We start from the raw sequence: 23821 nt of genomic DNA, 5'->3' as shown, positions 1-23821 counted from the left end.
ACTGTCTCTATATGTAGCCAGCTTGTACTCCCCAAGCGCTTAGTACAGTGCTCTGCACACAGTAAGCGCTCAATAAATACGATCGATTGAATGATTGATCCTCTCCCAAGCATTCAGTACAGTGCTCTGCACGAATAAAGCGCTCAATAAATACCACCGACAGATTGATTTATATTAACGTCCATCTCCCCTTCTAGACCGTCAGCTCGTTATGAGCAGGGAACGGGTCTACCGACGCTGTTACAGTGCTTACTACAGTGCTCTGCACTAAGTGCTTAATAAATACCACTGAATGATTGACTGACCCCCCTTCCTCATCCCCCAAGCCCACAGGATTTATGGTCATATCCTTAAACTCTCCCACCCCCCATCAGTAATATACATTTATGTCTGTCTCCCCCTCTAAACCATCAGCTCACTGTGGGCAGGAAATGTGTCTGTTCGTTGTTGTCCTTTCCCAAGCGCTTAGTACAGTGTCCTGCACACAGTAAGCGCTCAATAAATACCGCTCAATAAATACTCAAGCCAGCACGCACCCTCCCGGGATCGAATATCTAGCCACGTGCACTAAAGGGAAAAAGGGAAAGGTCAGCTCCTTCCAGAAGAGTACCTTCGGGGCTTCGAAAGATGCTAAATTGTTCGCGACATTTTCATTGTTATATATACAGCGTATAAAAATGTATATGCCCACCTCTATTTTATCTGACCATCCGCAGACGGTAGGAACGGGTGAGACGTCTTTAGGATGCTCGAAGCGATAAATCCCTGGGCCTCTGTGAAGAAAATGGCTGAGAGAACTAGGATATAAACACCCACCCCTGCTGACTTTGTCGCTTGACTGTCCCCTGCCTCGGTTTCCCCACCTGAACAGGGACGGAATACCCCGTCTCCCTTGGACAGGAAAGGGGCTGCGTCAGATTCATTCATTCATTCAATCATATTTAATAATAATAATAATAATGTTGGCATTTGTTAAGCGCTTACTATGTGCAAAGCACTGTTCTAAGCGCTGGGGAGGTTACAAGGTGATCAGGTTGTCCCACGTGGGGTTCACATATTTATTGAGTGCTTACTGTGCGCAGGGCACTGTACTAAGCGCTTGGGAAGTACAAGTTGGCAACATATAGAGACGGTCCCTACCCAACAGTGGGCTCACAGTCTGATCTGAGAAGCAGCACGGTGCGGTGGCTACAGCCCAGGTTTGGGAGTCAGAAGGTCATGGGTTCTAATCCTGGCTCCGCCACTTGTCTGCTGGGTGACCCTGGGCAAGTCACTTGGCTTCTCTGGGCCTCAGTTCCCTCATCTGTAAAATGGGGATTGAGACTGTGAGCCCCATGTGGGACAGGGACTGTGTCCAGCCCGATTTGCTTGCATCCACCCCAGTGCTTAGTACAGTGCCTGGTACAGAGCAAGGGCGTAGCAAATATCATAATTATTATCTGCTTCGCTTGTATCTCACCCACCTCTGAGCACAGTGCTTAAGGCATAGTGGCACTTAAATGGAGAAGTAGCACGGCCTAGTGGTTAGAGCCCAGGCTTGGGAGTCAGAGGAACCGGGTTCTCATCCTGGATCTACACTTCTCTGCTGGGTGACCTTGGGCCAGTCACTTCACTTCTCTGGGCCTCGGTTTCCTCATCTGGAAAATGGGGATTCAATCCCTGTTCTCCGGTAGCCCCATGTGGTCCCTGATTACCTTGGATCTGAGCGCTTAGGACAACGCTTGGCACATAGTAAGCGCTCAACAAAACCCGCTATTATCAATCAATCAATCAATCAATCATATTTATTGAGCGCTTACAGTGTGCACAGCACTGTACTAAGCGCTTGGGAAGTGCAAGTTGGCAACATATAGAGACGGTCCCTACCCAACAGTGGGCTCACAGTCTAGAAGCTATTACTAACTAGAAGCAGAAGAAGCAGCGTGGCTCAGTGGAAAGAGCCTGGGCTTGGGAGTCAGAGGTCATGAGTTCTAATCCCAGCTCCGCCACTTGTTAGCCGTGTGACTTTGGGCAAGTCACTTCACTTCCCTGTGCCTCAGTTACCTCATCTGCAAAATGGGGATGAAGACTGCGAGCCCCATGTGGGACAACCTGATCACCTTGTATCCTCCCCAGCGCTTAGAACAGTGCTTGGCACATAGCCAGCGCTTAACAAATGCCATCATTATTATTATTCAATCATATTTATTAGGCACCGTGCAAGGCACTGTCCTAAACACTTGGGGGAGTCCAATACAACAATAAACAGACACATTCTTATCCATGTGTAGGTATTACAAGGACGGGTGGGTAGCAGGTTGGTTACATCTAGGTCATTCATTCATCCAATCGTATTTATTGAGCGCTTACCGTGTGCGGAGCACTGGACTAAGCACTTGGGGAGTACAATTCAGCTCTCCTCATCCCTTTAATGGGGCCGGAAGCCGGCTTTTGGAAATTTTCTCGGTAGCCCCGGGAGCTGGGATGAGCCAACCTCCGTTAAGTCCGGAGAGACGAACCCCAAAGCTTTTACAGCTTTATTGAGTCTCCTCCATGCTCTCTGATGACCTTTCTTGGAAAATCTACCTCCCACACTTTGTCTTGGAGAGAGACAACTTCTGGCTGTTGTTTTGTTCTCGGGCGGCTCCGGTGGTTGGGGAATTCGAAAGGAAAGGAATCCTTAATTCTTTTATTGTATCCGTAATTTATTTATTCCCCTCGATGTCCATCTCTCAATGGTATATATTAAGCGCTTACGGTGTGCAGAGCATAAACTCTCCCAAGAGCTTAGTATGGTGCTCTGCACCCAGGAAGTGCTCAATAAATACCATCGAGTGTCCTCTAGATGGTCAGCTCCTTGCGGAGCACTGGAGTAAACACTTGGGAGAGTCCAATACAACAGAATTAACAGGACACATTAATGTTAATAATGACAGTCTATAGGACAATCAATGATATTTATTGAGTGCTTAATACAGTGCAGAGTCCTGTAATAAGCGTTTGGGAAAGGATGATACAACAGAATTAGCAGACACATTCCCCGCCCATAATGAGCTGACAGTCTAGGGGGCAATCAGTGGTATTTATTGAGCACTTACTGTGTGCAAAGCACTGTACTAAGCATTTAGGAGAGGAAAATATTCATTCATTCAATTGTATTTATTGAGCACTTACTGTGTGCAAAGCACTGTACTAAGAGTTTGGGAGAGTACACTATAACAACAAACAGATACTTTCCTGCTCACAGCAAGATCTGAGCACTTTACTAAGCACTTGGGAGAGTCCAGTACCACAGAATTCACAGCCAAGTTCAGGTTGTGCCTATAGTAAGTGCTCAATAGATATTCAATCGCATTTATCGGGTGCTGCAGAGCTCTGTACTAAGTGCTTGGGAGAGTATAATACAACAATACACTGACACATTCTCTGCCCATAAAGAGCTGATGGTGTAGAGATGTACTGATTAATGGTTGGAGGGGTTCCCTGCCTATAAAGAATCTGCCGACCCCCCTGGGGGTCCCCATCCCCTCCCTCCCCTCCCCGACCTGAGTCCAACTGAGATCTGCCTCTCCAGTCGGCAGCACAACGCTTAGCTCAGTGCTCTGCACACAGTCAGCGCTCTATAATAATAATGATGATGATGGCATTTGTTAAGCGCTATGTGATGAGCGTTATTCTAAGCTCTGGGGTAATAATAATAATAATGATGATGGCATTTATTAAGGCCTTTGTGCAAAGGATTGTTCTAAGCACTGGGGAGGTTACAAGGTGATCAGGTTGTCCCACGGGGGGCTCACCGTCTTGGCCCCCATTTGACAGATGAGGGAACTGAGGCCCAGAGAAGCGAAGTGACTTGCCCAAGGTCACACAGTAGACCAGCAGCAGAGCCGGGATTAGAACTCGGGCCTCCCAAGCCCGGGCTCGCGCCACTATGCCGCGCTGCTTCCGACGGACTGACTGAGGCCTTCCCAGACTTGTCTTTTATGCCGTCGAGTCGTCTCCGACCCATGGAGATGCCACGGACACATCTCTCCCAGAACGCACCGCTCTCCATCTGCCATGGGTCCGGTGGTGGATCCACAGAGTTTTCTTTGGAAAAATCTGGAAGTGGTTGACCACCGCCTCCTTCCGCGCAATAAACTCGAGTCTCCGCCCTCGACTCTCTTCCGTGCCACTGCTGCCCAGCACAGGGGAGCTTGGACTATTTATTTTATTTTGTTAGTATGTTTGGTTTTGTTCTCTGTCTCCCCCTTTTAAACTGTGAGCCCACTGTTGGGTAGGGACTGTCTCTATATGTTGCCAACTTGTACTTCCCAAGCGCTTAGTACAGTGCTCTGCACACAGTAAGCGCTCAATAAATACAATTGATTGATTGATTGATTGATTGATTGGACTTGTAGCCTATGGCGTTCCCCTCGCTAGCCACTGCCCAAGCTAGGAATGGAATGGATGGGCCTCTGCCTGACTCCCTCCCATAGCCGAGACTGGGAGAGGATTGGAAACTCTCCAGGTGCGACCCTGAGAGGCCTTCCCAGACTAAATCCCGCTTTTCCTCTTCTCCCCCTCCTTTCCGCGCACTCCCTTTGCTTGTCCCCCCTCTCCCAGCCCCACCCCACTTAGGTCCACATCGGTCATTTCATTCATTTAATAATAATAATAATTCATTCATTCATTCAATTGTATTTATTGAGCGCTTACTGTGGGCAGAGCACTGTACTAAGCACTTGGGAAGTACAAGTTGGCAAAATATAGAGACGGTCCCTACCCAACAGTGGGCTCACAGTCTAGAAGAGTATGAATAGAATAATAATGATGGCTTTTATTAAGCACTTACTATGTGCGAAGCACTGTTCTAAGCGCCGGGGGAGATACAAGGTGATCAGGTTGTCCCACGGAGGGGGGAGGGGGGGGCTCACAGTCTTAATCTCCATTTTACAGATGAGGGAACTGAGACACAGAGAAGTTATAATAATAATGATGGCATTTATTAAGCACTTACTATGTGCAAAGCACTGTTCTAAGCGCTGGGGAGGTTACAAAGTGATCAGGTTGTCCCATGGGGGGCTCATAGCCTTCATCCCCATTTTCCAGATGACGGAATTGAAGCACAGAGAAGTGAAGTGACTTGCCCAAAGTCACACAGCTGACAAGTGGCGGAGTCAGGATTTGAACGCATGAGCTCTGACTCCAAAGCCCGGGCTCTTGCCACTGAGCCACACTGCTTCTCCTAAGTTAAGTTTGTTAAGTCTGGGCAAGTGAAGTGACTTGCCCAAAGTCACACAGCTGACAAGTGACGGAGCCGGGATTTGAACCCACGACCACTGACTCCCAAGCCTGCCGTCACTAATTCTCCCCTAACTGCTGCTGCTGCAGTGCTCCCTGCTGCGATGTTGCCACTGCAGCGTTCCTGCTGCAGTGTCCTTGCTGCAATGCTCCCACTGCAGGGTTTCCGCTGACTCGTCTCTGTGGAGTCGAGAAGCAGCATGGCCCAGCGGGTAGAGCCTGGGCTTGGGTTCTCATTCCGGCTCCACCGCTTATCTGCCAGGAGACCTTGGACGAGTCCCTTCACTTCTCTGGGCCTCAGTTCCCTTATCTGGAAAATGGAGATGAAGCCTGTGAACCCTACGTGGGATACCCTGATTGTCTTGTATCTACCCCAGCGCTTAGAACAGTACCTGGTACATAGTAAGCGCTTAAGAAAGACCTTAAAAAAAACTTTCTTGCCCTTGTGGCTGTCGCCAAACCTCCAGCCCTCCTCCTAGATTGGGGGTAATAATAATAATAATAATAATGGCATTTATTAAGCGTTTACTATGTGCAAAGCACTGTTCTAAGTGCTGGGGAGGTTAAAAGGTGATCAGGTTGTCCCATGGGGGGGGGGGGGGGGCGTTCATGGTCTTAATCCCCCTTTTCCAGATGAGGTAATTGAGGCCCAGAGAAGTGAAGTGACTTGCCCAAAGTCACACAGCTGACAATTGGAGGAGCCAGGATTTGAACCCATGACCTCTGACTCCAAAACCTGGGCTCTTTTCCACTGAGCCACACTGCTTCTTACTCCCCCAAGGGCCTGGGGGAATGAGCCCTATTTCCTCTTTCTTGTCTTCTCCCCCGTGCTTACCACAGGGATTCACTCACAGAAGGCACCCAACAAATACCACCGAATGACTGGATAGACTGTGAGCCCGTTGTTGGGTAGGGACCATCTCTCTATGTTGCCAACTTGTACTTCCCAAGTGCTTAGTACAGTGCTCCGCACACAGTGAGCGCTCAATCAATACGATTGAATGAATGAATAAATAATTAATGAATGGATAATTCATTAGGGTCACATCTCCTCCAAGAAGCCTTCCCTAATTAAGCCCTCTTTTCCCCAGTTCCCTTTCCATTCTGTGTCATCTCTGTACTCTCCGGCTCTGTGCCCTCTGGGCATTTGATATTCGCCCCACCTTCAACTCCACAGGCCTTATATTCATTCATTCAATCGTATTTATTGAGCGCTTACTGTGTGCAGAGCACTGCACTAAGTGCTTGGGAAGTACAAACAGATCTATATTATTATATTATATATATTATATATACATATTATATTATATTATTATATTATATTTCTAGACTGTGAGCCCACTATTGGGTAGGGACTGTCTCCATATGTTGCCAGCTTGTACTTCCCAAGTGCTTAGTACAGTGCTCTGCACACAGTAAGTGCTCAATAAATACGATTGATCGATTGATCGATCTATATCTATAAATGATATATCAGCTTTAATTCTATTTGTTCTGATGACTTGACACCTGTCCACATGTTTTGTTTTGTTGCCTGTCTCCCCCTTCTAGACCGTGAGCCTGTTGTTGGGTAGGGACCATCCCTAGATGTTGCTGACTTGTACTTTCCAAGCGCTTAGTACAGTGCTCTTCACACAGTGAGCGCTCAATAAATACGATTGAATGAATGAATGAATATTATAAATTATTCATTTATATTAGTATCTGTCCCCCCTTCTAGACCGTGAGCTCGTTGTGGGCAGGGAATGTGTCTATTTCTTGTTCTAATGGACTCTTCCAAGCATTTAGGATGGCCTGAGAAGCAACATGGCTTAGTGGAAAGAGCCCGGGCTTGGGAGTCAGAGGTTGTGGGTTCTAGTCCCGCCTCCACCGCTTGTCAGCTGTGTGACTTTGGTCACTTCACTTCTCTGGGCCTCAGTTTCCTCATCTGCAAAATGGGGATTGTGAGCCCCCATGTGGGACAACCTGATTACTTTGCCAGCGCTTAGAACGGTGCTTGGCACATAGTAAGCACTTAACAAACACCATCATTATTATTATTATCAAATCCTTAACAAATACCACATTATCGATATCAACTTCTCCGTGCCTGAGTTACCTCAGCTGTAAAATGGGGATAAAGATTCCAAGCCCTATTTGTTCTGATGATTCTGACATCTGTCTCCACGTTATGTTTTGTTGCCTGTCTCCCCCTTCTAGACTTGAGCCCGTTGTTGGGTAGGGACCGTCTCTATCTGTTACCGACTTCCCGAGCGCTTAATACAGTGCTCTGCACACAGTAAGCGCTCAATATATACGATTAAATGAATGAATGGGGGCAGGGATCACGTCTAACCTGATGTACTTGTTTCTACCCCAGTGCTGACACATAGTAAACACTTAACAGATACCACGAAAAAAAAGGCTATCAATGAATAAAATTGATGATGATGATGATGATAAATCCTCTCAGCAGGGCATAGCCAAGGTCTCCGGAGTAGTGAGGAGGATTTCAGAAGATACCGTCTCCTTCACGTGACAAATCTGGGAGGGGGGTGTGTGTGAGGAGGGAAGGGGGGAGGCGCTCACCCCAGAGCCCCAAATATCTTCCTCCCACCCCCCTCCCCTCACCCCCATCACTCTCCCCTCGCACACATCGGCTCTTAAGATAAAGTTCAAGAGCTCACCTGGGCCCGGTTGCCTAGCAACCGGAGGCTGTAGATGCTATTTGGTCCAGACAGTTTACCCAGCAGCCCCCTCCCGCCCCCCCAACCCCGCTGCCGAGGGATAATGAAAGCCAAGTCGTTTAAGTGAAACGGAATTAAAATAAAACCAAGGGAAGAGGAGCCGGAGGAGGCGGAGGATTTAGACCAACGCTCTTCCCCGCCGTCTGCTGTTTTGGACACTCCCAAGCGCTCAGTACAGTGCTCTGTGTGCGGTAAGCGCTCGATGAATACCATGGATGATGATGATGAGACATGGGCAGCTTCCAGAAGCCTTTGCAGCCAGGATAAGGGGGAGCCGGGATGGGAACCCAGGTCTGTCTGACTCCAAAGACCCGGGCTCTACCTGCTAGGCCAAGATTCACACCCAGATCTCCTTCTCTAGCCCACTCATTCATTCATTTCATTCAGTTGTATTTATTTAACGCTTACTGTGTGCAGAGCCCTGTATTAAGGGCTTGGGAGAGTCCAACAGAACAGCAAACAGACACAACATTCCCTGCCCGCCACGAGCTGACAGTCTAGAGGGGGAGACAGTCATTAATAGAAATAAATATATTGTGTGCAGAACACTGTACTAAATGCTTGGGAGAGTCCAATAGAGCAATAAACAGACACATTCCCTGCCCACCACAAGCTGACAGTCTAGAGGGGGAGATGGGCATGAATGGAAATAAATGTACTGTGTGCCAAGGACTGTACTAAGCACTTGGGAGAGTCTAATAGAACAGCAGACACAACATTCCCTGCCCACCATGAGCTGACAGTCTAGAGGGGGAGACAGTCATTAATAGAAATAAATATACAGTGTGCAGAACACTGTACTAAACGCTTGGGAGAGTCCACTAGAGCAATAAACAGACACATTCCCTGCCCATCACGAGCTGACAGTCTAGAGGGGGAGACAGTCATTAATAGAAATAAATATACAGTGTGCAGAACACTGTACTAAACGCTTGGGAGAGTCCACTAGAGCAATAAACAGACACATTCCCTGCCCACCACGAGCTAACAGTCTAGAGGAGGAGACAGGCACCAGACAGAAGCCCTTCCGGTCTCCCTGTCCCCCTCGGGAGCAGAAAGGATGGACGGGAAGGCGAAGGTGCCTTAGGACTCCCCCCAAAACCCAGAGGTTCCTCTCTCTCGACAGCGGCATCCATCACGACACGCTCCTCATTAAGTAACGTTCCGGAGGCCGGGCGGATCTCGCCCCTTATCTGAACCCGCAGCTGTGCCCTAAATTCTGAGCTGGAGCCTCCATCTGAAGCGATCCGAGGCCTGTGTTTAGAACGAGCGTTGGCATCCATCACTTCCCCCCGCCAAATGGCTCGGCGGCGGGCCCTGGCAGGCCTAATCAGTCACCGGCCTTCTCCCCTGCCCGGAAAGATGCCCGATCCGTCACCGTCTCCCGGGGACTCGTGCCAGAAATCCATCACTGGAGGCCCCATGAAGCCCCTCCGGACCCTTCGACCACCCCCCAACCGGCCCTCGCTACTGCGGTTGGAGGGTAAACCCCCCTGCCCCGGGCTTGGCAGCTTTTATTATTAAATGATCTATCGATTAATAATAGTTATCAACCATCTACCAAGGGTTTATTATTACTGGTTTCACAATTACGTTATTCCTAAATTATTAATAATTTATCAGTCATGCTTATTGATCGCTTACTGTGTGCAGGGCACTGCACTAAGCACTTGGAAGAGGACAGTACAACAAAAAAAAGACACATTCCCTGCCCACAATGAACTGACAGTCTAGAGGGGGGAGACAGACATCAGTACAAATAAAGTCATTCATTTAACTGTATTTAATGGTAATAAAAATAATGATGGTATTTGTTAAGCGCTTACTTTGTGCAAAGCACTGTTTTAAGCACTGGGGAGGTTACAAGGTGATCAGGTTGTCCCACGGGAGGCTCACAGTCTTCACCCCCATTTTACAAATGAGGTCACTGAGGCACAGAGAAGTGAAGTGACTTGCTCAAAGTCACAAAGCTGACTGTTGGTGGAGCGGGATTTGAACCCATGACCTCTGACTCCAAAGCCCGTGCTCTTTCCACTGAGCCACACTGCTTCTCTTTGCTGAGTGCTTACTGTGTGCAGAGCACTCATTCATTCAATCATACCTATTGAGCGCTTACTGTGTGCCAAGCACTGTACTAAGTGCTTGGGAAAGTACAATGCAACAATAAATATTGACATTCCCTGCCCACAAAACACTTACGGTCTAGAAGGGGGGAGACAGACATCAGAACAAATAAATTCATTCATTCATTTAATTGTATTTATTGAGCGCTTCCTGTGTGCAAAGCATTCAATCAGTCCATCGCATTTATTGAGCGCTTACTGTGTGCAGAGCACCATACTAAACGCTTGGGAAAGTACAATATGATAATAAACATTGACATTCCCTGCCCATAGCGAGCTTACAGTCCAGAGTGGGGGAGACAGACATCAACACAAATAAATGAAATGACAGTTGTGAACATAAGCGGTGTGGGGCTAGGAGTGGGGATTCATTCATTCATTCAATCATATTTATTGAGCGCTTACCGTGTGCAGAGCACTGGACTAAGCGCTTGGGAAGTACAAGTCGGCAACATATAGAGACGGTCCCTACCCAACAACGGGCTCACAGTCTAGAAGGGGGAGACAGAGAACAAAACAAAACTTCCTCCCCAGCGCTTGGAACAGTGCTTTGCACATTGTAGACGCTTAATAAATGCCATTATTATTTATTTATTATTACGTGGACAGATGTCAAGTCGTCAGAACAGGGATGAATAAAAGGAGCAACTCAGGGTGACGCAGAAGGGAGTGGGAGATGAGGAAAAGTGGGGCTTAGTCTGGGAAGGCCTGTTGGAGGAGGAAAAGGGCCATCAATAAGGCTTTCAAGGAGGAGAGTAATATTATTTTCAATTATGTATTAATATCAATAGTTTATAAGTGGGCTTTCTTCTTCTTCTTCTTAGTAGTAGTAGTAATAGTATTGTTAGTTCTAATCCCAGCTCCACCACTTGTCTGCTGTGTGACACTGGGCAAGACTCTTCACTTCTCTGGCTCAGTGGAAACAGCACAGTCTTTGGAGTCAGAGGTCACGGGTTCAAATCCCGGCTCTGCCACTTGTCAGCTGTGTTACTTTGGGCAAGTCACTTCACTTCTCTGGACCTCAGTGACCTCATCTGTAAAATGGGGATGAAGACTGTGAGCCCCACGTGGGACAACCTGATCACCTTGTAACCTCCCCAGCACTTAGAACATGGCTTTGCACATAGTAAGTGCTTAATAAATGCCATTATTATTATTATTATTATTCTCTGGCCTTCAATTCTCTCATCGTGTAAAATGGGGATTAAGACTGGGAACCCCAGGTGGGACAGCACCCTGATTTTCTTGTATCCTCTCCAGGGCTTAGTACAGTGCCTGGAACACAGTAAGTGCTTAACAAATACCACAATTATTATTATTATATGGAATTTGTTAAGCACTTATTAGGTGCCAAGCACTCTGCCAAGCCCTGGGGTGGATACAACTTAGGTTGCTGCTGTTATTGTTGTTGTTTATGGTATTTTTTAAGTGCTTAGTACGTGTTGGGCACTGTACTAAGCGCTGGGGTGGGTACGACTCAATCAGGTTGGACCCAATCAGTGTCCCACGTGGGGCTCACAGGCTAAGGGAAGCAGAGCGGCCTAGCGGAAAGAGCCCGGGCCCTGAGACACAGAGAAGGGAAGTGACGTACCCAAGGTCACACAGCAGACTCCTTGAATCAGCTGGCAGCTTGAATTAGAGAAGCAGTGGAAAGAGTCCGGGAAAGAGCCCGGGCTTGGGAGCCAGAGGTTGTGGGTTCTAATCCCGGCTCTGCAACTTGTCAGCTATGTGACTTTGGGCGAGTCACTTCACTTCTCTGGGCCTCAGTTCCCTCATCTGGAAAACGGGGATGAAAACTGTGAGCCCCACGAGGGACAACTTGATCACCTTGTATCCGCCCCCCCAGCGCTTAGAACAGTGATTTGCACATAGTAAGCACTTAACAAATGCCATTATTAGTATTATTATCAGGGTGGCCTAGTGGACAGAGCCCAGGCCAGCTCCGTCACTGGCCTCCGGGGTGACCTTGGGCAAGTCGCTTCGCTTCTCTGGGCCTCAGTTACATCAACTGGAAAATGGGGATTCGCTCCCTGTTCTCCTTCCTTCTTTGTCTGGGAGCCCCATGTGGGACGGAGACTGTGTCCGACCCGATTAGCTCGGATCTAGCCCAGCGCTTAGTATACTGCCAGGCACCTAGGAAGCACTTAATAAACGCTTTGGAAGAAAAAAAAAGACAGGCATTTATGATTGTAAAGAATAGCATGGAGGCTCAATGGAAAGAGCACGGGCTCTGGAGTCAGAGGTCATGGGTTCAAATCCCTTTTCCGTCAATTGTCAGCTGTGTGACTTTGGGCAAGTCACAACTTCTCTGGGCCTCACTGACTTCATCTGTAAAATGGGGATGAAGACTGTGAGCCCCCCCCGTGGCGCAACCTGATCACCTTGCAACCTCTCCAGTGCTTAGAACAGTGCTTTGCACATAGTAAGCGCTTAATAAATGCCATCATTATTATTATTTATGGTAACCGCCGACTTCAAACTTTCCCCAGCCTGCGTAGCTGACTCTGTCTCTCACTACACCTCAGCTTGTGCTCTTTATTTCTCCCAAACAAACCCTTCTCAACACCCGTCGCTGGAAAAGTTGTGGTATTTGTTAAGCGTTTACTATGTGCCGGGCATCGTACTAAGCGCTGTTGTGGACAGGGAACGAGTCTAACAACTCTGTTATGTTCATTCATTCCATCAATCGTCTTTATTGAGCGCTTACTTTGGGTGAAGTTCTGTACAGAGAAGCAGTGTGGCTTAGTGGAAGCGGCCCAGGCTTGGGAGTCAGAGGACATGGGTTCTAATCCTGGCTCTGCTGTTTGTCTGCTGTGTGACCTTGGGCAAGTCACTTCACTTCTCTGTGCCTCAGTTCCCTCATAAGTAAAACGGGGATGAAGACTGTGAGCCCCACGTGGGACAACCTGATTACCTTGTATCTACCCCAGCGCTGAGAACAGTGCTGGGCACATTGTAAGCGCTTCACAAATACCATCATCATTATTATTACTATTATTATAGCAAGCGCTTAATAAATACCATCATTATTACTAAGCGCTTGGGAAAGTACGATATAAAGTACGATAAAACAGGCACATTCCCTGCCCACAACAAGCTGACAACCTAAAGGGGGAGGCAGACATTAATATAAATAAATAAGTAAATAAATAAATTAGACATATAAATATATATATGACTGTGAGCCCACTGTTGGGTAGGGACTGACTCTATGTGTTGCCAACTTGTACTTCCCAAGCGCTTAGTAAAGTGCTCTGCACACAGTAAGCACTCAATAAATACGATTGATGATATATATATTGAACTCTCACAAGCACCCAGTACAGTGCTCTGCGCACGGTAAACGCTCAATAAGTATGTTTGATGGATGAACAAATCAGCGTGGCTCAGTGGAAAAAGCCCGGGCTTTGGAGTCAGAGGTCATGGGTTCAAAACCCGGCTCCGCCACCTATCAGCTGAGTGACTTTGGGCAAGTCACTTCACTTCTCTGTGCCTCAGTTCCCTCATCTGTAAAATGGGGATTAAGACTGTGAGCCCCCCATGGGACAACCTGATCACCTTGTAACCTCCCCAGCGCTTAGAACAGTGCTTTGCACATAGTAAGTGCTTAATAAATGCCAACATTATTATTATTACTAAAAAAAAAAGGAAAAAGCCCCAGTGAGGGATGATTAGACCCCTGTCCAAAGAGTGCCTTCCCCACTGGGGTTGACTTGGGGGGGTGTCTCTGGACCCCCTCCTGGGGACGGGGGGAGGGGATGCCTCCGGTGAGATGAACCCAGATCACGTCGCCATCCCCGCCTCGCCATCCCTCTCCTGCGTCGAGGTCACCCAGCCGAGGAGCGGCACAAAACGAATGAAACCAGAAGTCACATTCCCCGGCAGCAGGCGGAGGGAACGAGGCGGAAAATGAGCCATAAATCCAGCTCGATGAGTTGGCTCTGTGGAGTTCAGCCTTCGAGACCTGAACCCCCAAAAGGCAAACCCTGGAGATGGAAAAATACCAGGCGTCCCTCCAGGGGCAACCCCACGGGGGAAAGTGTCCCAAAACTTCGTAGTGCCAAAGGACACCTTCCGTTATCCTTTTTTTTGTGTGAAATAATCCCTCTCCTCACGTCAAGGCTGTGCTCTTGGCCATCTGAACCCAAGCTTAATCCTTTGGCTCAGATCAGAAATAATAATAATAATAATAATAATAATAATAATAGTACTTGTTGAGCACTTACTACAGGCCAAGCACTGTTCTAAGCGCTGGGGTGGATCCAAGCTAATCATATTGGACACAGTCCCCATCTCCCATGAACGGTCCATCTCCATATGACAGATGAGGTCACTCTAACCATGAGGTCATGGTTAGAGAAGCAGCATGGCTCAGTGGAAAGAACTCGGGCTTTGGAGTCAGAGGTCATGGGTTCAAATCCTGGCTCCGCCACTTGTCAGCTGGGTGACTTTGGGCAAGTCACTTCACTTCTCTGGGCCTCAGTTCCCTCATCTGGAAAGTGGGGATGAAGACTGTGAGCCCCCCCCCGTGGGACAACCCGATCACCTTGTATCTCCCCCAGTGCTTAGAACAGTGCTTTGCACATAGTAAGCACTTAATAAATGCCATTATTATTATGAGGTGACCGAGGGCCAGAGGAGCGAAGTGACTGGTCCAAGGTCACCCAGCAGACAGGGATGGGAACCCAGGTCTTCCAATTCCCAGGCCCGGGCTGACCCGGCCCGTCCTTCAGCCGTCCTTGGGGGAGAGCGGAGGATGACAGAGAGTCACCCCGCTCGTTACGTCTCCGGAGCCTGGAGGGGAACGACGTAAATAATCTCCCATTACGGGAGAGGCCGCCGACTCCATGAGGGGGCTTGTTTTCAGGCTACATTACCGGTCCCTTGTAAACACCATCATTGGTTTTCCGCTGCTTGATTCCTCCCGCCCACCCTCCCGTCAGAGAGCTGGTCTGCAAGCCCAGGCCGGAACCGAGCCCAACCCGATTTGCTCGCATCCACATCAGCGTTCAGTAATCACAATAATAACAACGGTGGGGTTTGTTAAGCTCTTACTACGTGCCAGGCGCTGTACTAAGCGCCGGGGTGGATACAAGCAAATCGGGTTGGACATAGTCCCCGTCCCACATGGGCTCACAGCTTATAGCTACGGGAACTTAACCAATACCTCAATTTTTTTTTTGGATGAGGAAACTGAGGCCCCAAGGAGCACTGTTGGCTTGCCCGGGGTCACACGGTGGGTCGGGTGGCGGGGGCGGGATGGGACCCCAGGCCCTCCTGGCTCCCAGGTCTGGGGGGATTCTGCTTGGCCTTCAAGCGGATCCTCTGTCGAGTGAGCGTGTGACGTCGGGGCTGTCTGTGTGATGAACGGCCTCCCAGGGGAAGACAGATAACTTACAAGCTCAGGTCAGGGGGGCCCGTGTCCCTCATCCATCAGCGGCCCGGCTGCTTCAAGATCCCGGTGTCCCCCTCCGGTAGGCGGGGGGGTCTGGCCTGCCCGCGCTGTGCCATCAGTTGAGCGTTGTGCTAAGCGTTGGGGCGACGCAAGTCAATCGGGCCCGAAGCCGTCTCCGCCTGGGGTTCTCAGTCTAACCAAGAGGAAGATCAGGGGTCACATCCACCTGATAATAATAATAATAATAATGGCATTTGTTAAGCGCTTACTATGTGCAAAGCACTGTTCTAAGCGCTGGGGAGGATACAGGGTGATCAGGTTGTCCCACTTGGGATTCACAGTCTTAATCCCCATTTTACAGATGAGGTAACTGAGGCCCAGAGAAGTTAAGTGACTTGCCCAAAGTCACACAGCTGACAATTGGCGGAGCTGGGATTTGAACCCATGACCTCTGACTCCCAAGCCCGGGCTCTTTCCAATGAGCCTCCAGCGCTTAGAACGGTGCTCGGCACATAGTAAGCGTGTAACAAATACCATCATTATTATTATTATTGTGTGACCTAGTGGCTAGAGTCCGGGACAGGGAGTCGGAAGGACCTAATCCTAATAATGATGGTACTTGTTAAGCGCTTACTAGGTGCCAAGCACTGTTCAAAGCACTAGGGTGGATAAGAATTAAACGGGTTGGACTCAGTCCCTGTCCCACGTGGGGCTCAAGGTCTTAATCCCCATTTTACAGTGAGAAGCATTGTGGCTCATTGGAAAGAGCACAGGCTTTGGAGTCAGAGGCCATGGGTTCAAATCCTGGCTCCGCCGATTGTCAGCTGTGTGACTTTGGGCAAGTCACTTCACTTCTCTGGGCCTCAGTTCCCTCATCTGTAAAATGGGGATGAAGACTGTGAGCCCCCCGTGGGGCAACCTGATCAACTCCCCAGCACTTAGAACAGTCCTTGGCACATAGTAAGCGCTTAATAAATGCCATCATTATTATTTTACAGCTATAAGAACTGAGGCACAGAGAAGTGAAGTGACTTGCCCGAGGTCTCAGAGCTGGCATAATAATGATGGCATTTGTTAAGTGCTTACTATGTACAGAGCACTGTTCTAAGCACTGGAGGGGGATACAAGGTGATCAGGTTGTCCCACGTGGGGCTCACAGTCTTCATCCCCATTTTACAGATGAGGTAACTGAGGTACAGAGAAGTTAAGTGACTTGTCCAAGGACACACTGCTGACAATTTGTGGAGCTGGGATCAGAACCCATGACCTCTGACTCCCAAGCCCGTGCTCTTTCCATTGAACCATGCTGCCAGCATGTGGCGGAGGCGGGATTAGAACCCATGACCTTCTGACTCCCGGGCCCGGGCTCTATCCACTAAGCCATGCTCCACCTCCACCACTTGTCTGCTGGGTGACCTTGGGCCAGTCACTTCACTGGGTGATCAGGTTGTCCCACTTGGGGCTCACAGTCTTCATCCCCATTTTCCAGATGAGGGAACTGAGGCCCAGAAAAGTGAAGTGACTTGCCCAAAGTCACCCAGCTGATAAGTGGCGGAGCAGGGATTTGAACCCATGACCTCTGACTCCTAAGCGTGGGCTCTTTCCACTGAGCCACGCTGCTTCTCACCGTACTGAGCGCTTGGGAGAGTTTGGTACAAACATAACGAGCTTACAGTCTATCAGTCCTTCAGTGGTGTTGATTGAGCGCTTACTGTGTGAAGAGCACTGTACTGAGCGCTTGGGAGAGTCCAATAGGACAGAGTTGGTAATAATAATAATGATAATAATGGCATTTGTTTCTCTAGTCTCTCTAGACTTGTCCGCTCACTGTGGGCAAGGAATGTAACTGTTTATCGTTAGAGCGGACTCTCCCAAGCGCTTAATACATATGAAGAGCTCAATAAATACGACCGTATAAATGAATGAGTGAAGAGGAACCAGTTCCTATTCTCAGCCCCATCATGTTTCCCCTCTCCTCATCCCCATCCCTATCTGATTCATTCATTCCAGCGTATTTTTGAGCGCCTACTATGCACAGAGCGCTGGGCTAAGGAGGAGGGAGTCTCCCTCTTCTAGACTGTGAGCCCACTGTTGGGTAGGGACCGTCTCTATATGTTGCCAACTTGGACTTCCCAAGCGCTTAGTCCAGTGCTCTGCACACAGTAAGCGCTCAATAAATACGATTGAATGAATGAGTCCACGCTCATCAGGTTGGACACGGTCCCCGTCCCACGAGGGGCTCCCGGGCTAAGGAGGAGGGAGTCTCCCCCTTCTAGACCGTGAGCCCGTCGTTGGGTAGGGACCGTCTCTATATGTTGCCAACTTGGACTTCCCAAGCACTTGGTACAGTGCTCTGCACACAGTAAGCGCTCAATAAATACGATTGAATGAATGAATGAATGAACAGGGGTCGAATCCCCATTTTACAGAGGAGGAAACTGAGGGACAGTGAAGCGACCGGTCCAAGGTCACACAGAAGGCGGGTGGCGGAGTCGGGATGAGAACCCCGGTTCTTCGCCTCCCAGGGCCGGGCTGTCTCCTCCTCGGGGGTGGGGGGTGGTACTGTCTAGATGCCCCCTGGCTATAGCTGGGTCGCTCCCCCCCTACTTGTGGCCAGGTTCATTCATCCCCCCTCCCAGCCCCACGCCAGTTATCTTTCTAGACTGTGAGCCCACTGTTGGGTAGGGACCGTCTCTCTATGTTGCCAACTTGGACTTCCCAAGCGCTTAGTCCAGTGCTCTGCACACAGTAAGCGCTCAATAAATACGATTGATTGATTGATGGATTGATTGACTAAGTGCTCTGGAGAGCACAATGCAATAATAAGCAGATACATTCCCTGCCCACAGTAAGCTTCCAGTCTCCCCTCTCCTTTCAGGGAGGGTCTTCTCCGTGCCCCCTCTCTGTGTCACTTGGGGAGCCCACCAGCATACAAAGGAAGGACCCCCCCCCCGCTCCCCCCGACTTCCCCTCGATAAAGGATCCGTCAATCAATCAATCAATCGTATTTATTGAGCGCTTACTGTGTGCAGAGCACTGTACTAAGCGCTTGGGAAGTACAAGTCGGCAACACATAGAGACGGTCCCTACCTTCCATCACCCAGACGCCGCCTCCGTCTCCTGATTTACTGCTCCGGAGCGGGCCGGCTGCAGATTTTTCTTAATCTAAATTGAAAACCGCTCAAGTAGAAAAATAATTTCATTGCTTCATCTGAGGAGAAAGAAATAGGGGAGAGGGAAACGGCTGCCGGGGAGGGGGAGAGGGCCTGGGGCCTGGGAGCTGGAAGGACTTGGGTTCATTCATTCATTCATTCAATCGTATTTATTGAGTGCTTACTGTGTGCAGAGCACTGGACTAAGTGCTTGGGAAGTCCAAATTGGCAACAGATAGAGACGGTCCCTACCCAACAACGGGCTCACAGTCAAGAAGGGGGAGACGGACGACAAAACAAAACGTGGACGGGTGTCAAGTCGTCAGAATAAATTGAATTAAAGCTAATTAATAATAATAATCATGGCATTTATTAAGCGCTTACTATGTGCAAAGCACGGTTCTAAGCTCTGGGGAGGTTACAAGGTGATCAGGTTGTCCCACGTGGGGCTCACAGTCTTCATCCCCATTTTACAGATGAGGTCACTGAGGCCCAGAGAAGTTAAGTGACTTGCCCGAAGTCACCCAGCTGACAATTGGCAGAGCCGGGATTTGAACTCATGACCTCTGACTCCAAAGCCCGGGGTCTTTCCACTGAGCCACACTGCTTCTTCTCATTCTCTAATTCTCATCCCAGCTCCGCCGCTCATCTGCTGGATGACCTTGGGCCGGTCACTTCCCTTTTCCGGGCCTCAGTTTCCCCATCTGTAAATGGGGGATGAAGACTGGGAGCTGGGGCCCACTCGATTAACCTGTATCTTCCCCAATGCTTAGAACAGTGCTTGGCACATAGTAAGCGCTTAACAGATGCCATCGTTATTATTCTTATTACGGTGCTTTGTACACTGTAAGTGCTCAATAAATAGGACTGAATGAACGAATGATTAATTCATTAATTAACTGAGGGGGAGGGGGCAGCGGGTTTCGAAGAGAGCGGGTGTGCCCTTGGGAGAGGGGAGAGAGGTGGCTTGCTCTCTGATCAATCAATCGATCAAGGGTATTTATTGGGTGCTTACTATGTGCAGAGCACTGTACAAAGCGCTTGGGAGCCCGCTGTTGGGTAGGAACCATCTCTCTATGTTGCCAACTTGTACTTCCCAAGCGCTTAGTCCAGTGCTCTGCACACAGTAAGCGCTCAATAAATACAATTGAATGAATGAATGAATGTTCCCTGCCCGAGCACACACACTAGAGACTCTCCCAAGCGCTCAGCACATAGTAGACAGCCAGCTCCTTGACACACAAAGACACAAACATACACAGTGACACAAACCTTCACAAATACTCTCACAGCCCATACACACGCCCACGTATTCAGTCGCAAGTCATGTTCATCGCAGAGCTACACAATCAGATCTTTGCCAAAGCATATTCATACACCTCCCCGACCCCTGTATCCGGGCACAAAAACATACACACCAACACACATATACACAAACATTATCCCAAACACACATCCATATACTGAGGCAAGCAGTCACATTAGTAACCAGAACTATTCCCAACCATACATACACACCCCCATATCCAGAAACACAAGCATATATACGACCCCCCCAACACAAATGTTATCACAAACACACACTCATATTCTGAGACAAAAGAGTCACATTTGCATACAGATCTATGCCCAACCATACATAGACACCCCCATCTCCAGACACACAAATATATATATATGTATATACCAACACACATATACACAATCATTATCCCAAACACACACTCACATATTGAGGCAGTCGCATTATTAACCAGAACTATGCCCAACCATACATACACACCCCCATATCCAGAAACACAAACATATATACCGACCCCCCCACACGAATATTATCACACACACTCATATTCTGAGACGAGTCACATTCGTATCCAGATCTATGCCCAACCATACATAGACACCCCCATCTCCAGACACACAAATATATATATATATATATACCAACACACATATACACAAACATTATTCCAAACACACACATATAGAAAGGCAGTCGCAATATTAACCAGAACTATGCCCAACCATACATACACACCCCCATATCCAGACACACAAACATATATACCGACCCCCCCACACGAATAGTATCACAAACACACACTCCTATTCTGAGACAAAAGAGTCACATTTGCATCCAGATCTATGCCCAACCATACATAGACACCCCCATCTCCAGACACACAAATATATATACCGACCCCCCCACAAATATTATCACAAACACACACTCATATTCTTAGACAAATCAGTCACATTCATAACCACATCTACGCCCAAGAGTACATACACACCCCCATCCAGACACACAAACATACACATTTCCCCACGCATACATGAATATTATCACAAACACACACTTCTATAGCTAAACAGGCACATTCATAAACAGATCAACGCCGAAGCATACATCCATACCCCCTTCTCCAGATCCAGAAACACGCAAGCCTACACGCAGACACACACATCCATCAACATCATCACAAACGTTATCACAAACGCATACCCATGGATTTAGACACACGGCATGACACACACATCCACCAACATTGTCACAAACGTTATCGCAAACGCATAGCCGTGGATTTGGACACACGGCATGACACACACATCCACCAACAATGTCACAAACGTTATCACAAACGCATACCCATGGATTTAGACGCACGGCCTGCTCATCACCAGAGGCACGTGCGCACACCACACACACTCACACCCAGCAATTCCTGGACACCTGCCAGCTTTATTCCTTGCCAGATTTCGGCTCGGCGTTAATGGTTCTATTGGACGTTTAGCTGGTAATCTGCTGACAATTAGACAAAACTGAAAGGAGGAAAAAAAAATGTCTTGTGTAACCTGGGGTGGGGTCTTGATCAATTTCAATTTCTGGCGCTAAATAGACGCAGTACTGTGTAATGGGCCACTCTACGAGGAGAGATGTGGCGTGGAGATCATTTGGGAGTAACTGAGCCCCAAGAGCTACTGGAAAGGCCTGGAGGTGATGGGACATCTTGGTCCCCTGCCCTGCCCTTCCCCAAAGTCCTCTGGCCCTAGAGGCCCCTGCCAGTAATAATAATAATAATAATAATAATAATAATAATAATAATAATAATAATAATAATGATAATAATGGCATTTATTAAGCGCTTACTATGTGCAAAGCACTGTTCTAAGCTCTGGGGAGGTTACAAGGTGATCAGGTTGTCCCACGGGGGGCTCACAGTCTTAATCCCCATTTTATAATAATAATAATGGCATTTATTAAGCACTTACTATGTGCAAAGCACTACTCTAAGCGCTGGGGAGGTTACAACTGTCAGCTGTGTGACTTTGGGCAAGTCACTTAACTTCTCCTGGCCTCAGTTCCCTCATCTGTAAAATGGGGATGAAGACTGTGAGCCCCCCGTGGGACAACCTGATCACCTTGTAACCTCCCTAGCACTTAGAACAGTGCTGTGCACACAGTAAGCGCTTAATAAATGCTATCATTATTATTACAAGATGATCAGGTTGTCCCACGGGGGGGCTCACAGTCTTAATCCCCATTTTACAGATGAGGTCACTGAGGCCCAGAGAAGTGGCGTGACTTGCCCAAAGTCACCCAGCTGACAATTGGCGGAGCCGGGATTTGAACCCATGACCTCTGACTCCAAAGCCCATGCTCTTTCCACTGAGCCACGCTGCTCCTCTGAGTAGCAGTAGTAGTAACAGCAGTGTGTGAGCCCGTTGTTGGGTAGGGGCCATATCTATATGTTGCCGATTTGTACTTCCCAAGCACTTAGCACAGTGCTCTGCACACAGTAAGCGCTCAATAAATACGATGGAATGAATGAATGAGCAGTGATAGTAGAAGTAGTACTAATGGAACTGTGAGAAACAGTGTGGCTTAGTGGAAAGAGCCCCGGCTTGGAGTCAGAGGTTGTGGGTTCTAATCCTGGCTCCACTTGTCAGCAGTGTGACTTTGGGCAAGTCAACTCACTTCTCTGGGCCTCAGTTCCCTCATCTGTAAAATGGGGTTGAAGACTGTGAGCCCCCCGTGGGACCACCTGATCACCTTGTATCACCCCCAGTGGTTAGAACAGTGCTTGGCACATAGTAAGCACTTAGCAATGCCATCATTATTATTCTCTGCGCCTCAGTTCCCCCATCTGTAAAATGGGGTTAAAGACTGTGAGCCCCCCGTGGAACCACCTGATGACCTTGTATCACCCCCGGCGCTTAGAACAGTGCTTGGCACACAGCAAGCGCTTAACAATGCCATCATTATTATTATCTGCACCTCAGTTCCCTCATCTGTAAAATGGGGATGAAGACTGTGAGCCCCACGTGGGACAACCTGATCACCTTGTATCTCCCCCAGCACTTAGAACAGTGCTTGGCACATAGTAAGCACTTAACAAATGCCATTATTATCGTTATTATTAGCAGGAGTAGAGGTAGTAGTAGTAGAAGCAATAGCAGGAGCTGTAGTAGTAATAGTAGGAATAATAATAATGATGGCATTTATTAAGCACTTACTATGTGCCAAGCACTGTTCTAAGTGCTGGGGAGGTTACAAGTTGATCAGGTTGTCCCACGGAGGGCTCACAGTCTTCATCCCCATTTTCCAGATGAGGTAACCGAGGCCCAGAAACTCTTCCCTGGCCCCCTCCTACCTCCCCTCGCCGCTCTCCTCCTCCAGCCCGGCCAGCACGCTTCGCTCCTCTCACGCCAACCACCTGGCCGTCCCTCCGTCTTGTCCATCTCGCCGCCGCTGACCTCCAGCCCATGCCTGGAATAATAATAATAATAATAATAATAACAATGATGGCATTTATTAAGTGCTTACTATGTGCCAAGCACTGTTCTAAGCGCTGGGGTGGTTACAAGGTGATCAGGTTGTCCCACGGGGGGCTCACAGTCTTCATCCCCATTTTACAGATGAGGTCACTGAGGCCAAGAGAAGTGAAGTGACTTACCCAAAGTCACCCAGCTGACAATTGGCAGAGCCGGGATTTGAACCCATGACCTTTGACTCCAAAGCCCGGGCTCTTTTCCACTGAGCCACATTACTTCTCAATATCCTCCCTCCTCAAATCCCACAGACAATGACTGTCCCCACCTTCAAACCCCTCTGTCTCTGTTTAAACCTCCCTGCATGGCTTAGTGGATGGAGCACGGGCC

The 23821-nt window shown here is 48.6% G+C and overlaps 1 pseudogene; it reads left to right on the top strand.

The window, feature by feature from the left end:
• LOC119931430 overlaps positions 1 to 23821 on the top strand; it is a 75988-nt pseudogene that overhangs the window by 4672 nt on the left and 47495 nt on the right.

This window comes from Tachyglossus aculeatus, chromosome 8 (genome assembly GCF_015852505.1).
Source record: "Tachyglossus aculeatus isolate mTacAcu1 chromosome 8, mTacAcu1.pri, whole genome shotgun sequence".
NCBI lineage: Eukaryota > Metazoa > Chordata > Mammalia > Monotremata > Tachyglossidae > Tachyglossus > Tachyglossus aculeatus.
This window is presented reverse-complemented; position numbering and strand designations above follow the sequence as displayed.